This window comes from Cornus florida, unplaced genomic scaffold, assembly GCF_030987335.1.
Source record: "Cornus florida cultivar Cherokee Brave unplaced genomic scaffold, ASM3098733v1 CherokeeBrave_3.0.0_Hap2_Chr06, whole genome shotgun sequence".
Lineage (NCBI taxonomy): Eukaryota > Viridiplantae > Streptophyta > Magnoliopsida > Cornales > Cornaceae > Cornus > Cornus florida.
In genome coordinates, this window is record NW_026775576.1 from 76,098,213 (window position 1) to 76,115,231 (window position 17,019).

The 17,019-nt window shown below is 33.5% G+C and overlaps 1 long non-coding RNA gene across 4 annotated transcripts; it reads right to left on the reverse strand.

Annotated features, from left to right (window-relative positions):
- Positions 1 to 4,910: 4,910 nt before the first annotated feature.
- On the reverse strand, positions 4,911 to 15,736 carry LOC132312142 (uncharacterized). 4 transcript variants are annotated; one of them, XR_009483194.1, is made up of 6 exons: positions 15,422 to 15,736; positions 15,238 to 15,285; positions 15,088 to 15,139; positions 11,210 to 11,339; positions 10,804 to 11,050; positions 4,911 to 5,514 (listed from the first exon to the last, which is right to left on the reverse strand). It is a non-coding gene; the product is annotated as an uncharacterized LOC132312142 (long non-coding RNA). The 4 variants fall into 4 exon arrangements; XR_009483195.1 differs by having other exon boundaries at positions 10,804 to 10,877; positions 10,957 to 11,035; positions 15,238 to 15,736; XR_009483193.1 differs by having other exon boundaries at positions 10,804 to 10,877; positions 10,957 to 11,050; positions 15,238 to 15,728.
- Positions 15,737 to 17,019: the final 1,283 nt, after the last annotated feature.

Below are 17,019 nucleotides of genomic sequence, written 5' to 3' on the forward strand. Positions count from 1 at the left end.
TGGAACATGCTTATGGCGTTGGTTATGAGTCTACCGTGACATGGACTTGGGTTTTGGTTTGGTGCTCCGTGTTAAGAAAACAAGTCACCTTCCCTTTTTCGCCGACGCTATCACCAAATTAACTCAGACGCGACAAACACGAGCATTGTCCTAATATGCCATTATAATTCTCCTCTCGTGAAAAATAATTACTTATTTCTAAAATATATTAATATGTCACAACAATTTTTAATGGAGAGATTTTATCATTGTGTAAATACACTTGAAATATTGCACACTTTTTCTAACTTTCGATGATGATGTCTAAGGAAAGGAGACGACATTTGAAAAAAAAAATAATAAAATACAAATTACAATATTTAATTGAAAGAGCTTTGAAAAAATAAAGATTTGTTTGGTAAATGTTTTGTTTTTGGTCGGGGTTTCATAACAGTGTTTTTAGAAGGGAAAAAAAAAACACATTTGATTAAAAAAATAATTGAAACATTAATTTAATATTTTTACATGTTTCAACATTGTATCAATGGGAGTACTGTAGCAATGAATAGGAAGAAAAAAAAAAAAAAAAAAAAACTTAAATAACATTTTTAAATTAACCATCATATTTTTCAAATTTACAACAATTTTTTGCTTAGTAACGTTTTGTTTAATAATACATATTTATTACAGATTTATATCATTTTTTCATTAATACAAAAAAAACCTTAAATATGTATGTAATTCAATTATTTCACAAATATTAAAAATATCCAATACATGATAATAAAATATAATATTTAATTTAAAATCACAAATCCTAATAATACTTAATACATAAATACAAAATAAGATATATTAGGACAAAAACACTCTCAGCAATTATGTGTATAAGTGCATACATATACATCATCTATACATTTATTATAAAATATATAATATATTTAACATATATTATATTATAATAAATAATAAATATTAAACAATATAACTATAATATAATATAGATATGGTATATAATAATATATTATACAAAAAATATTAAACAATATAACTATAATATAGATAAGGTGTATAATAATATATTATATCTGTTGCATAATAATTTAATTTTATTATATAAAATATATAATAAATCATAATTGGTCTTACCTATCAAAAAAAAAACATTAAAAAAGAAAAAAAATGTTAAAAATATTAAATTCTCTTATCCTTTTTCTGATCTCTTAATTAATTCTCTTCATTAATATCACTTGATAATTCAAAAACACAGCCAAATCTCATCCACTCAACTCCAACCAAACCACCAAATTAATTGGGTTAGCCTGGTGGACAGCGTGTAAGCACACAGATTTTGAACCGTCTGAAATTAATAGCTTACCAAAATATGCTTTAAAAAGTAATATTTTATTTATTTTGGAAGGTTATTTAACATAAAAGAGCCAAATTGTAATAAATTGTAATCCCAATTAATTACCACAATCCCAGGTTGGAGTGCATCTGGACAACAAATATTTTGTTTTTTTTGGGCCAGCCCTGGACCAGGATTTATGCAATCTGGGCGATTTCTAGAGGTTTATTAATGGAGGAGATAATGGCCCACTCTAACAACCTAATTGGTCTTAACAGCCCATTAAATGATGGACCCCTTTAATTTTTTTTTTTTTTTTTTAAATGTCAGATCTAGTCAAAATAATAATAATATGAGAAAAAGCCCCCAATACATAGTTGAAGAAAAACAACAACAAATAATTTTTAAATTATTCACTGTTTGGAGTTAGAGGGGGAGAAAATGGTACTGAGAGAAGGTACCAAAGTATTTTTATTTTTATTTTTTTCAAGGAATAGAGAATCAACTCACCAAGTAACAAACTCCGAATATGCATGATTACTTACAAATCACATATATTATATTTCGCACGAATTGATCGAAAAATTGCATGATAAGTGATGAAAGTTTGAAAAAATTTCGTAGTTCTATCTAATGCGTTGATAACAAATTATTTGTTTATTTATTTATTTTTGTGTCAAGGGTTAACTTAGGAATCCTTGTCCAAATATGTGGATTTATAGAATGATAGTTTGATAAGTTAGAAAGCATGAAAAAGAATACCTGATACGAATACAATACTATCATACGCTGAATCTCAAAAAAATAAATTTAGGACATGAACATTGGGATGACTTTGTAGGCAAGAAGCACTGACAACCTACCACATTGAGCGAACTACAAGTGCACAATACCATATCGTTTAAGTGTGAAAAAGAAAAACATGCGAATTCGGGCCCAAAACGAATAATATCATACCATATAGCGAAGTAGATCGTTACAAATATAATATGGATACGTCAAAAATTATAATATAATATATTAATATATATATATATATATATAAAGATAATAATTTTTACTTATTTTATCCATTCAAATCATGAATTGAAATTACTAATTTAGAGTTTTGTTATTTTTGTTTTCTTAAATTTTACATTAATTAATAATATATTTTAACTTGCATTGAATCACATTTTTTAAAAAAGATAATTACAAGACCATCCTGGCAGTGTCCTGAAAGTGTTCAAAATGTGTCCTTATCGTACTCAAAAAAGAAATAATTAAATTTCAAGACACTTCTAATCATGTTCAATACACATCCACGTGTCCAACACTATCTTTGCACCACCCCTAGGTCAAGTGTCCGTACTTTCTAATTGAAAAGTTTTCCTAGGTATGAACCAAAAAAACTAGTCACTTGGGTTTTTTGGAGCTTTGATTAATCTCAAACCGAAAACTTGGAAGAACCCACAAAAGTCTTACTAGTTGAACGGCTTACAAAGCTTAAGTAACGAAATTTATTTTAAAACTAGACTCGTTTGAAACATATATTTTTATTTTTTTGTGTTTGGTTGTTATAAATTTTTTTTTTTAAAAAACAAAAAAAAAACAAAAATAACTTTTCCATTAAATGTTGACAAATTATTTAACACGCCCCACCCGATGAATTATACCTAAAACTTTGTCAAATATCGAAAAATTAAAATAAAAAATAAATATTTTACGTGTTTTGATGTGAATTTTAAGTGTATAGACTTGACTGATGAGCAGTAAACAAATTAACAAGGATTTTTAGTTCTTATTTAAGATTTTAGTAATTATAATTTGCAAGTAAAAATTACCTAGTTCTTAATTTCCAATTTTACTAACTTGCCTAAAATAAAAAAATAAAAATAAAAAATGAAAAAATACTAAGAATTATTCCTTAAAATAGTGGCGGTCCATCTCGAACGACGTTTTCGCCAATATAAATAGGATAATGGCCCAACAAAACTAAATTGTCATTATTCAATTAGAAGTCTTAACGGAGAAGAAGACCTTCAACTTTCTGGACAGTAAAGGTTTAGTCTCTCTGTCCAAGTTCGTCGGTATGTCCAGCCTTTTCTCTGGTGAAATCTCGAATTGATTTTTTTTTTCTTTTTTTTATGTTCATAGGCATTGTTGATCTGAGTCATCTAATTTGTTGATTAACTAAAATTTTTTATTTTTTTCATTTTACAAGGGCAAGTTAGCTCTTGCACATTCATAACCCAAATTTACTTGATCCCATAGCCAATGCATGGAGCTGTTTGTAACGTTTTTATTGTTTAGGAAGATTATTGGAGCAGAAATAGCAACCAAAAGAAATTGGAAACAACAAATTTAGTATATTTATTCTTTTTGGAAGGAAAAAAACATTGAGCAGTTTTTAAATTTTTTTTTGGAAAAGTTTTCGGAAACCATAGTTTTAAACCATTCTCGATCAGGAAAGTGAACTACAAAAAAGCCCATAGAGCATGAAATTCTATGCTGCACAAGTACCGCTTAGAAGTACTTTCTCCATCAAATACACTTCTCAAACTAACAAACCTCTATGATAGGTTAAATACTGTTGAAAAAATCAGTTTTGTTCGTCACATCGACTAGAAACACTCTAATAGTTTCAATTTAGTAAGATACTATTTATCTCTTTAATTGAGAATCTGAACAATTTTTCTTGTGTTATTTTTATAACAAATTTATTGTTTACATACAGGGTTGGTTTGGAAAAGACAGCTAGATTCAAATGGCTCCTGCTAATTATTTTTCAAGAAAGTTGAAAAGGAAGAGAATCGTTGAGCGACCAGATCCACAGCACGAATTCCTATTGTATGCTAGTATAATCCATGCCGAAGGCATCGACACGGCGACAGTAAATCCTACAGGCGACCGTAGGATTTATCGTGTGTACGGATATGTGACGCCAGGGGAGGAATTCCACACCCCGGATCAGGAAGGTTTGCCAAACCCTACATGGAAAAGAAAATTTGAAATTCGCCTGGGTAAGCACATACCTAGATACTTGAATCTGGAGGTAGTTCGGACCCATTGCAGTTCAGACCCAGGGACCTCCACCGGCATTGTTTTGGTGGGTAGAACTCGGATCCCTCTACCAAAGGAAGATGGGATTGAGAAATCCGGGCGATTCGGACTAGTGAGGCCCGAGAAGATGGGATGCATTGCCGAAGGTCACATAATTGTCCATCTGGAGATCAAGAAGATTGCAAGAGGATTTTGGAGACGATGAGTACTATTACTAGTTTAACATGTGTTACCTGAATCCACTAGCTTTGTGTCCTCTAACTTTTTAATTAATATCTATTATTCGATTATTTTAGTTTAGAAATTTTCTTGCCGCTCACTAGAGTTACTTCAACAATGGTTTGTTCCAACTTATTCTATAAGTGTCTCTATTTAGCCTCTAAAACTGCATCACCTTTCATTAAGTGAAATAGAAAACATAAATCAGCTAGTCTTTAGACTACTTAAATCAGCTAATCTTTAGACTACTTAAATCTACACATACACAATGAGAATCAACATAAGCACACATCAGGAAAGACATAAGAAAAACTAGCATACCTGGAGAGGACAAGAGCTTCTGCAAATCTCTTCTATGAAAACTTGCTAAAATGGAGCAATAGGATAATTTCTCTTGCTAGCTGTGGTTTAGTCCATCAGCTTGGTCTTCTGATTACAAATATTTTAATTGTGCACACGTATGTACAACCAAAACCTTCATACTATGGTTTGGTTTGCGTGCTAATTCAAGTTCTGAAGCGCTCGACACACTCTGATAGGAAAATTTCCACACACAACAAGCTCAGCCAGTTGCATGTATTTCATTTATGTACCTATATGTGTGCGCGCACGTGTATGTATACATGAGTGCAGCCTACGCTCCATCCAAGAACGAGTGTTATTCCCTCTGTTAACCTCCTGTCTACTCTAAAGTAGGGTCATAGCCTGATTGCCTGAACAATATGAAAGTATTCCACACCTGTGAGAAACAGATACAATCAGTGGCTGATACCCTCACTCGTGATACAAGAAACTCTAACCTTACGCTAATCATGGAATGATGTGCCTTTAAGTTGCAAATTCCATCCAATAAAATTCAATATGAAACTACTATTTTCTTTCTTGTTTTTCTCCCCGTTAAGCATGGAGAACTCTCTACTCCTCACCTGTGAAAAACAGACAGGCAGGATCAGTGACTTCAAACCCTCAATTATAACAACAGAAAAAACGTCAATATTACACTAACCAAGGAAGGAAGAATAAGATTTTGAAAAGGAAGGATAAGCTTTTGAAGTTTCAAAGTTTTAACCAATAGGCTTTCAAATAGCCCGAAAATTGTGTTGAAACAAAATTATGCTGAGATCAATAAGAGCATGCTATGCTAGCAATTAAAAGCATATTTATTAAAAAATTCTTTCCCATTACCTAGTACAATGATGATTCAAGCAATTATATTTTTATGGTCTATCATCTATATGCCTTTTGTTTAAGCCAATATATGTGTTTAATCTGCATGCTTTATATAATTGTTGGTCAATCCTCCTTTCTACAGCTACTTAATTATACAGGCAACAATCTCAGTAATTATAATGACTAATGGCAATTGAAGAACTAATATTGACTAACTAATCAGGAAATGGTGAGATGCTCGATAACAAAAGGATCACGAGTGATATCCTTCTCGTAAAAATTGAATCCATTTTTGTATGATGGAGGCTTTACAGATGAGGCAAGTGGGTGAGTTGCATTATTTCAGAGGCTTCAAGGTGGGCAAGGATCCTCTTGGACAGATGGAGATCTCTCATCTGCTTTTGCGAATGACACCATTGTGTTTTGTGATTCCAGGGTGAGTCAGTTGAGATACTTGAGAAGGGTCTTGGCGTGCTTCCAGGTGGTTTTGGGGCTGAAAATTAATCTTGGGAAGAGCGAGATTGTCCGTGTGGGAGAGGTGGAGGAGATTGATTATCTGGCCAGCATCTTGGGATGCAGGGTTGGGGCTTTTCCTTTAGTCTATATGGGATCTACAAATGAGAGTCCAATCGAGGAGAGTTGCTTCTTGGGATCCAGTAGTTCAGCGGTTTGAGAGGCGGCTAGCTGGCTAGAAGAAGCAGAACTTATCGAAAGGGGGGCGTCAGGTTTGGGATGGCGAGACAGGCTATAGAGGATAGTCATCTTCTATAGGCATGGTGAGTCCAGAGGTGGATAGAGCTCTGTCTCTGAGATCCCCAGCTGAGGTTGGCTTGTGGAAGAACAAATCTAGAAGGGTTAAGATGTTTCTCCAAGCACATCCATTTCAAGGTGAGGGATGGGTGTCTTGTGAGCTTTTGGGAGGATCCCTAGTGCAGGGAAAGGCCGCTTGAGAAAGTTTTCCCAAGGCTGGCTGGGATTGCAGTTGATAGGCAGGCATTGGACACTCACTGCTATCATCTTGATAGCGGGAAATTGTCCTAGGACGTTCAGTTTGAGAGACTCTTGCATGATTGGGAGGTGGAGGAGATGGTTGAATTCTTGGCCTTGCTTCATGGTCCATTGATTTATTGTGGGGGGTCGGATGAGTGGCTTTGGGCGGGCTCGAGTCATGGAATGGATTTTGGCATTTGCGAGCCCCCTGAAGGTAGCCTTTTTTGGTTGGACAACTGCTCTAGGGAGGTTTTGACCATTAAAAATCTGAGAAGAAGACATTAGATTATCAATTAGTGTCAATTGGTGTTGCATGTGCAAGAGGGCTGAAGAGTCAATTGATCATCTCCTGCTTTATTGTCCCAGAGCTAGGGACAGCTGGGACTTGATTTGAGCAATCTTTGGGGTCCAATAGGTCATGCCAAAGTCCACAGTGAGTTTGATTGACGTTTGGGTACGTTGTTGTGTGCGTCCCCAAAGAGGTGTGGAGGACGACCACCCTCTGTTTGTGGTGAGCTCTTTGGAAGGAGAGGAATAGGAGATCCTTTGATAGGAAGGAATCTCTTTATGGGTAGTTAGGTACTCAGTCCTCAGCTCACTATTTTTTGGGTGCAGGGTGCTAATTGTAAATCTATGGAGGTGGACCCCCCTCTGTTTGTGGTGAGCTCTTTGGAAGGAAAGGAATAGGAGATCCTTTGATAGGGAGGAATCGCCTTGGGGGTAGTTAGACATTCGGTCCTTAGTTCTCTATTCTTTTGGGTACGGGGTGCTAATTGTAAATCTTTAGCGAAGCTTTTATCTTTTGTGGAGACCTTGAGGTAGGGATGGCAATTTGCCACACCCCACCCCATTTAAACCGATTTTGGGGGGCCATTTATGATATTTGGGCAGGGATGGGGTTGAAAACCCGCGCGGGTGAAGGTCGCCCCCCCAACCCTGTTTAGGTTACTAATTTTCTATTTTATCCTCATATATATATACACACATAATAAAGCAAGTATTAGAGACCCTAAACATAATTTACGTTTAGTCTTCACTTTCATCTGTTCCCAGACTTCTAGAGAGACCTAAGATCCCTCAGTCCCTCACACACTATCGCCAGCCACCAACCACCGTCACCTGCCACCAACCTGACCGACCACTGGCTTCCGTCAACCTCACCAGTCACCGTACACGTCTCTCTATACCTCTCTCAAGTCTCAATTTTATCATCACCATTACTGAACAATGTCTGGGCAGTTTAATGGGTTTGGGCTTAAATTGCCACCCCTAGATTTCATGTTCGAATGCCACGTATGTCCAAAGCAGGCATTGCACACACTTTCCTTAAATTTTAAGGTACTTCACCCATTTTGAAGTGTCATATAAATGAATTAACATTTTGATAAAGAAAATGTGACCTGGTTTTTGCTTTAAGAACATTAGAGAAACATCCGCTATAAAAAAATTGAAAACACCTAGATTCCTTGGCCGTTAAACTTACAACAATTGTCAGTGCTAAGCCTGGAAATATTTTACTATATAGAAACATCATATAATATGGGTTAGCATTCTTTCAGTAAGAAATGTTTTACAATTTTTTTTTCCCCCTCCATTTTGACAAGCACATCCATATCTTCTTCCCCTTTTTTGTGTTGACAATTCAGCTTGGAAGTGGCAAGGAACCTTCCTTAAGTGCATAAAGTTTAAACAGGTATTTAGACCAACAATTGTACTGAACTTTTTACTATAAAATAAAATTTGCCCAATGGACCCTTTCCTCGGTTCAACAACCTTTTATACCACTTGTAACTTCTAGGCTCCAGTTGGGCTGAAGGATTGGAAATGAATAGATTTATGTTCAATCATTCTAAAAGGATTATAGTACAAATTTAGAGCGAATAATTTAGGTTCTTAAACGAATAATTTAAGTTCAACTTTTAAGAATATGCATATATTGATTTGAGAGGCTTATATGTATGGATTTTAAATAACTGGGTGAAGGAGTTATTTGAAATTCAAGCTGGCAAGGATTCTAATGGCATAGGGATTGGAATCTAATATTCTCTCATACATCTAATCCACCAATGTTCCTTTGAATTTAAAGATGTAAATTCAATAAACAATTTTTTGGTTTCTAAATCAAACCCATTCATTTATCCAGATGGAGGCTCAGAGAGATTGGAATCATTAAATTTTTTACATCTCCCCAACTCAATGCTGAAACCACATATCTTATTCTTGTTCTTTTTGTGACAACACTTGAGTCTTCTCCTATAACTAACTGAAGCTCAACCTAATATATCACATAAACAGGCTTTCCAGGTGACACACATGAAATCAACTTTTGGTGATGGCACTCCCAGCCGTCGCAGCTATTTGCTCTCAAGTATCACAAATGGTGTAAACCAATTCTAACAAATGCTTCAAAGGTAGCTAGAGGGATGCAACAGAGGGAGGATACTGTAGGGACACTCGTATTATTAATATATGTCTGAGCATTAATATAATTGCCATCCATCAAAGGATTATTAGGTTGCCTAAGAAAAGGAGAAGTCTCGATTTATTGCTAAGATAGATGTTCATATGGCAACCTTAGTCGTACGAAAGTGCAAACTTGGTAATGCCATATGGCGTGATTCTTGTAAGCTTGGTTGCCATACAAGCATTACTTAACTCATCCATTGCACAGAATATAATATCTGATTTTTTTTTCTTCAATAGGTAATATCTTAGATATTATTACATAATGAAGCACTTACCAAAACAGAAATTTCTAAAATAAAACCATAATGGGTTGGTAACAACTAAGTAACTAACTACATAACCTCAAGATAACTACACCATTCTATACACATCCAGAAAAGTAATTAACTTCGCCTAGAAGGAAAGAAAGAAGGAAAGAAAAAAAAAACTACTGATATCCTTAAGAGCTTGGGCTTTAGCTTTTCAGCCAAACTAAGAACGTTGACCAACATCGGACATCGGACCTACTTGGGACACTTTTTATTTGAAGTATCTACAGACTCATATCAAAGCCACTTGAGCTGTTTTTCATTTCCAAAACAGACTACATGTGCTTGCGCACATGTATGCCAAAATATTTGCCACCAAAATTATATAATCCAACGCATGCACCTGCTTTTCACTAGTAAATCTCACTAGAAAAACTTACAATAAGATTTCAGGATATAATAAAACAAGGTCTTAACAGTGTATCAGTTTGGTAGGGGCAAGAAAATCTGGAAATTTCTGCAGAATTGTTATAAATACAAAGATTATACCATGAAACAGTCATTTGAATATGTTGAAGGCATAAACCATGCATGAGGTGAGAGTTAGGCTCATGCGAAAGTGGTAATGAAGTATTTTTCATTTAGATTGTGCTAGAGGAGGTGAAAATATTTAGTTTGCTTTTTGATTGATTTGAAAATTCTGTCCAATTTTAGTGATTTAAGCCCACAATCAAGGAATCCAATATATCAAAGGATTTCCAACGATTATCTCCTAGTATAAAATAAATCAATCATCCAGTCTGGTATCTTTCCGAACAAAAATGGCGACAGTCTTCCTCCATTGATCAAGAATTTTGATTTTCAGGAAGTATCATAATCATCCAATAAGAAGGGTTTTAATTTTTTCAAATGAACGATTTGAAAACCTATTGATTCTAACAATTGATTGCAAAGTCGATCAAATGATCTTTCAATTTATAGCCATAGATCATGGACCTATTTAATGGGGATATTCCCCAAACTCACAAAGAAAAAAGGAAGTGAGTTAAAAACTGAAAAAGAAAAAAGGAAGGAAGGCCTTCATCTTTTTAAAAAACAAATGAAATGGAAGTGAGTTAAATCAATTTGCACAGTACTTAGAATTCATTCCATATTCAAAAACTAAAAAAGAAAAGGAAGGAAGGCCTTCATCTTTTTTAAAAAACAAATGAAACGGCTTAAACAAATCTTTTTTGACGAAAACCTCAGATCAATCAATCGAATATTGATTAATACGTAATTGGTCGAACAATACTAGAAAATGACCTTTTTTGCTCAGAAACAAAAATGTTCAAAATGTACCTGGAAGTTCTCGTAGGACAATTTGCATCTATCATTAGGATCCCAGCTTCGGCAGCTATGTTTTCTTTTTTACCCTGATATGGGAAGCAGCATTTGTTGATCAATGGTAATACAATGGTGGTCCTTGTGAGCTAATTGTTCTACACTTCTTACTTGGTATAGCTTGTTACACGGATCATCAGTGGGAACTTAGTTTTCGTCTGGGTATGCACCCTTGGATATTCAGCTCTTGCTGCAACAACTATTGCTATTTCAAGCCAAAGAATTAAAAAGCAAGTAAGAGAGTAAGAAAAATGACACCGTAAATATTTTAAATGGAAAACCTCGGCAAAGAAAAGCCGTGGAGACTAGACATCTCAGGCGAATCAATCCACTATAATCAGAGAAAAAGTACGAAATTCAGTACCTTTGGAACCGCTTTTCACGAATTGCCAATTCCAGTGCCCATACTCGATACTGCTCTCCACAAGTCACTTATACTCGGTAATATAGCTCAATATCAGACGACCAGGATTCAAAAAAGCACTCCTAGCACTCTGGTGTAGAAGTGTGTGATTCAATTCAAAGAAACAAATTCAGAAAATCGCGTACGATGTCTAGATGATAAAATATTTCGGGAACAAGCGAATCATAATGATTTTAACATCTATTTCTAGTTATCTTTTGAAATATTTTCGGGAACAAGGAAATCATAATGATTTGTATCTCTATTTCTAGTTATCTTTTGATGTTTTGGAATGAATCCATCAAAATTCTTCTTAAAAAGTTATCTTTTTTCTCAATCTTTTTTTTAAAAAATCCATTTAATAGTTTGGTGCTTATTCTTATGAACCCATGAAAGACCTAGGGTTTAATACATAATAAATTGTCCACCATTTTATACAAACAAACGAAGCCAGTTGTCCTCTTAAAAAGCTCTCTGATTTTTAATAAAGTCTCTCATATATTGAAATATTAAAATTATTTAAAAATATATGTTATACAAATCAAAAATGACAAGAAGATTATGAATTGTAATGAATAAAACGTGTGTATCACAAAAAAAGTTAATCCCTCCGTCCCAACTTAGTTGTCCATCTTTCCTTTTTGGGTTGGTCCAAAATACTTGTCCACTTAAAAAGTTCAAACAACATATTTTACATATTTTCATAAAATACCCTTGAGGTTTTTTTAAAAAAAAAAAATCAAACTTGATATTATATATATATTCAAATTTAAAAGGGTAACTTAGTAATTTTCAAATGGGACAATGCAATAATTACATGTCCCTTAAAAGTTCTACTCCCCAGAAGGGACATCTAATATGGGACGGAGTGGGTGCTATTTATGAGTGAATTAAAAACATAATTTTTTTTTGTAAAATGGAGTGTCTCTAGAGCATTTATTTGTCGAACATAGATAATTTATCCATGTGATGTATTATCATATTAACTGATTACATAAATTTAGTGTTTGGTTATATATGAGCATTACAAACTTATATACGTAAATAGGCATGCAAACAGATTATAATGTTTAAATAAATATAACAACTAATAGAAGGATTTCTTATTGATTAAATAGAATAGTGTTACCAATACTAGCATAAAGACCAGTTGGTTAAGTGGCAAGACCCTCCCTTTTCTATGAAAGGGGCTTAGGTTCAAATCTCCTTTTCAGGGTAAGTTTCGATTCTCAACCTGGCCCTTACTCTATTCTAAAAAGTTTTAAACTTTGAAACAGAAAGAATATCTGCCTGCACAGCATGAATAGTTTACCAACCTAGCATATACGATGTGTATCCTTACTACTAGTAGCAGAACAATGGTATGGACTATTGAAGTTAAACACATCTCATTCTGTGGACTATTGAAGCTAAACACAGCTCATTTTCTGAGTGGTTTAATCATTAAGATGACAAAGCCTAAAGAATAATGGAAAAAGAACAAACAAATCTATCATAAAGATGTTTATGGACGGACTAATTTAACTTTATTACCAACGGGGCTGATATCACAACAAAGATGCATTTAAAAGTTCTGAACATCTTAAGAGATTTTCTTGGAAAGCCAAAGAAAACAAAAATCTTGGAATATCCAGTTCCATTCCAAATAATAATAACAAAGCTACGTCTCTACTCCAAAATTTTGTCGAGATACATTTAAACAATAAGTTCCATCAAATAAATGAATGCCACTTATCAAAAGTCATAATCCATGAATGGAGAAATATATAATAGGGTCTACAAGATGCCAAGTGATGTTTGGCATGCTTATGGACATTTATGAATCAAAAAGTACTTTATGATTCTCCAACAAGTTTACCCCACCTGCCATTATTGATATGAGTATGGTTTCCACTTATAACATGGTCACTAATCTTATTACATATCTCTCCCCCATCCCATCGATAACCGGAAAACACCACTCCATGGAAAGAAAAATAAAAATTCCTATTCAGAAATGCACCACACCTTTGAATAACTTTCGAAACAAAGAGCTTTTAAGGCAAAATTCTAATCTCAAACACATTAATCCATTATTGATAATTTGGAAAATTAACTTTGATTTGCAACATTTAAACCTCAACATAATCATTTTCAACCTAAGATACATGGAAACTCCGAAGGAAATTTTATAAATTATTGAGCACGTGTCATTCATTGATGCTGGCACTTCTCATTGACTTCTTGTCGTCTAGCGACCTTTGCCGTTGCCGCTGCCTCTAATTAAAAAAGGGGAGAGAACACAACCCAAAACAAGTGTCTAACATAAACTGGATGCATCAATAAAAATAAATTTCTAATCTCAAACAATGACACTTTTTAATCCTCACAAACATGTGACAGAAAATGCCTTGAATGTTAGAGTACGACTTTCCCTGACATGGAGAAAATGATAAAGAAAATCAAATTAATGATCAATTTAAACCATGAAAAAGTTTTAATTATTTATTTCTTTATTTTGAGAAGAAAAATATGTATAATAAGGTTCTATTGAAAAAGTGTGAATGGAAAGAGGTCAAAAGTTGATATAATTATTTGCATATGCTAAAATACATATTTAAACATGTACTCTACGATTGCACATGACATATATCACTAGCTAGGTAACATAGGTGATAATTCAATTCTTGTAATTCATAAGTTACAATTTCATGTTTCAGCCATGAAGTATTTTATTGACTTATTGGTATTGGTTGTCATATATACTTTAATTATATGTACGAAAACATATACATTCATTGCCGTGTCCTTAACATGTCTGTGTGCACGTTATTTTTTAGATTTGTTATGACCACATTACCATAACTCGTGTCCATATTCATGCTTCATAGTTGTCAACTATAGTTTGAGTTTTTAAAAATTCAAGCATCAAAAGCTTATCACTAATCCATAGTTTTATTACAATATCTCAAACTATACTTACTGGAAATATAAAAAGAATGAGAAGCCACCTTATTTAACCACATGTTGTTTCACACAATATCTAAGGAAAGGTGCCCGATATCTCAAAACAAATGCTTATTCCAATTGTTTTCAACTAGTTCAAAAGAACTTCCTCTTTTATCTGATAACAATTAATTACATTACTATCCCATAAATGATACAGGCTACATTTGTTGCTTGAATATAGACCTCTTGTTAAGAAAAATAATTATGAATAAAACATTCTTAAAGTTAATTTAAAAAATTAAAATCATTAGACTTCACAATTATTTAGAACTGTCACTGAACATACCACCTCACTGTCAATATAGGACCAACTTCTCCTTAACTTCATGAGTTCCAAATTATACCTTTATGTATTTAAAGTATTTTTAGATTCAAATTTTATTCATTTTATCATTATTAATGCTCAAATTCATCACAAACCACTCTATATGGAAAATCATCAAGCCCCGAATTTTGAGTAGAGTTGCTCATCGAGCATTTACAATTTTGAGTAGAGTTGCTCATCGAGCATTTACAAGATCCGCGAACAATCACGCATCATGGACTCTTATCATCGAGCATTTACAATATATAAAAAATGAAAGAAGGAAACTTCTTCAAAATGACTAATATTCTCTCATTTATACCTCTGATTGAGCAATGTTCATAACAACATCTAGTTTGTGCGTACCATTTATCATTTTGAAATGAATTTTGTTTCGGATAATAATGATACTAAACTGTATGCAGAACAGAAGGTTGTATTCTTCGTTCACTTATGCAAAGGTCTATCCACCAATCCAATCAAAAAATAAAATTCAAAATTACAATCTATAATAACAAAGCAGATACGAAAAGTGAAATCGTAATACCTGAAACATCTTTTGCATTTCCCAGATTTATAGATTTCTGACAAGCATTGATCTATCAGATGGAAAATACTTAGCAACATTAGCGACTTGGATCTTTAAAGAAAATGAAAACTGAACGGTGAAGATCAATAAACCCTATAAAGCACTTACATCTTCACAGTCTGCAGCTTGGAATTGAATAACCTGACCGTATTGCTCCTTCATTTCCAATCAAATCGTGGATCAGAAGCGTGTTATAGAAATGTGTGTGTGTTTGAAGAGCTTGATTTGGAGGAAGAGAGAGAGACGGAGGAGAAAATGATAGAAATTAATTTTGTTGCAGTCATTTACAGACCTGGACTAGGCTCATTTGACCTTTTTGGAGGAGAGAAATGATCAGAAGAGCTCGCGTATCAATTTCCATAGACGATTGGAAATTTGTGAGTTAAGATGGGGATGAGTCTGATATCGCCACCACATAAAGATCAGGACAATCAAGGACGAACATCTACTATGGTCTGATATGGCCAGAGATGGATATTGTACGGACTCTATCGAAAGTGAGTGTGCACCCCAATACAGTACTTGTTGTGGTTCGCTATTCCTGTGTTTGATAGTCAAAACAACCCAATATGGTGTTTTATTTTTTTTCTTTTTTTCTTTTTTTTTTTTTTTTATATATGATAGTTAAGTTGAAAATAGGTCCTAGTTGCACTTTTTATTTTTTTTTCTGAAAAAGAAAATAATAATAATAATTAGGTGAAACTATGTGCCATGTGTTATCTTCAGTTTCCATTTGATATGGAAGCCTCCGGCTCCCTTTCTCCACCCGAACTCGGCTCAGGGACAACTAAACCTGAAATGGGTACATAGTTGCAATAATAATAATAATAATAATATTTTAATTGAAATATTTGATACAGGGATCAAAGTTAGACTAGTCGAATTTATTTATAGGAGAAAAACTTGTTTCAACCAGGTGTATGATGCAAGTTTTTTTTCCACCCATACCTAACTAGAGCTTAACTTGAGTTTACAAAAATATGTTTTAGATTTGTTTGTTAGGTTAGGCTTGTTAGTTGAATTGATAATTCCCAATTTAGCATTGGTTTATTCTTAATTGGTCTAACTCATTCTCGATGCACCCTTGTGCTCAAACTAACTTGAGTCGTTAGAAAAAATGTCCAAACGCATTCGAAATGAATCGTCATTCACTCTATTTATTATAATTTGTATTAGAGTTATATTCGATCCTGATCCAACTCCACCATGCCCAACCAGGGTTGGAAAAAAATTCTCTCTAATTATTCTCCCGCTTGATTATGTTTAGTGAGCATCCAACTATAGTGATTAATGCCGCCACCCCTATAGTATTGTCATCACCAAGTCAGCGTCAAGTCAATAAGTTAAAAAATAAATTTATTTTTGTTTTACCATATATACGGATATTACTTTGTACAATATATTATTAAACAAATATGACTTATAATAGTATATTATTATGTAATTTAACTTTATCTTTTTATTTAAATTAAAATACATTTTTTACTTCTTCTCTTCTGTACAAGGAAATAAATTGTTCACCTCTAGTTCGCAGGAAAAAATCAACTTTGTTGTTCTGTTCTTCCCTCTATCTGGTAAATCCTCAATTATTCTTGAGAAATAGGTCTAATTTTTTTTATGAGATAAAGTTTTCATTTCATTTGGATGGAAAATTGACTTTTTGGGGAAAGAGTTTTTCTTTTTTTTTTGGGACTCATAAAGTAAAAGATAAATTAATAAAATAATGTAATATATATATATGGAAGTTATACGTGTAAATTGGAAGCTTGGTAAATATGATTCAATTGTCAAGTCAGTAAATTGGAAGCTTGGTAAATATGATTCAATTGTCAAGTCAGTTTTTTTTACCCCATCATTGAACCAATTCAGTGAGAGAGTAACTGGAGAGGA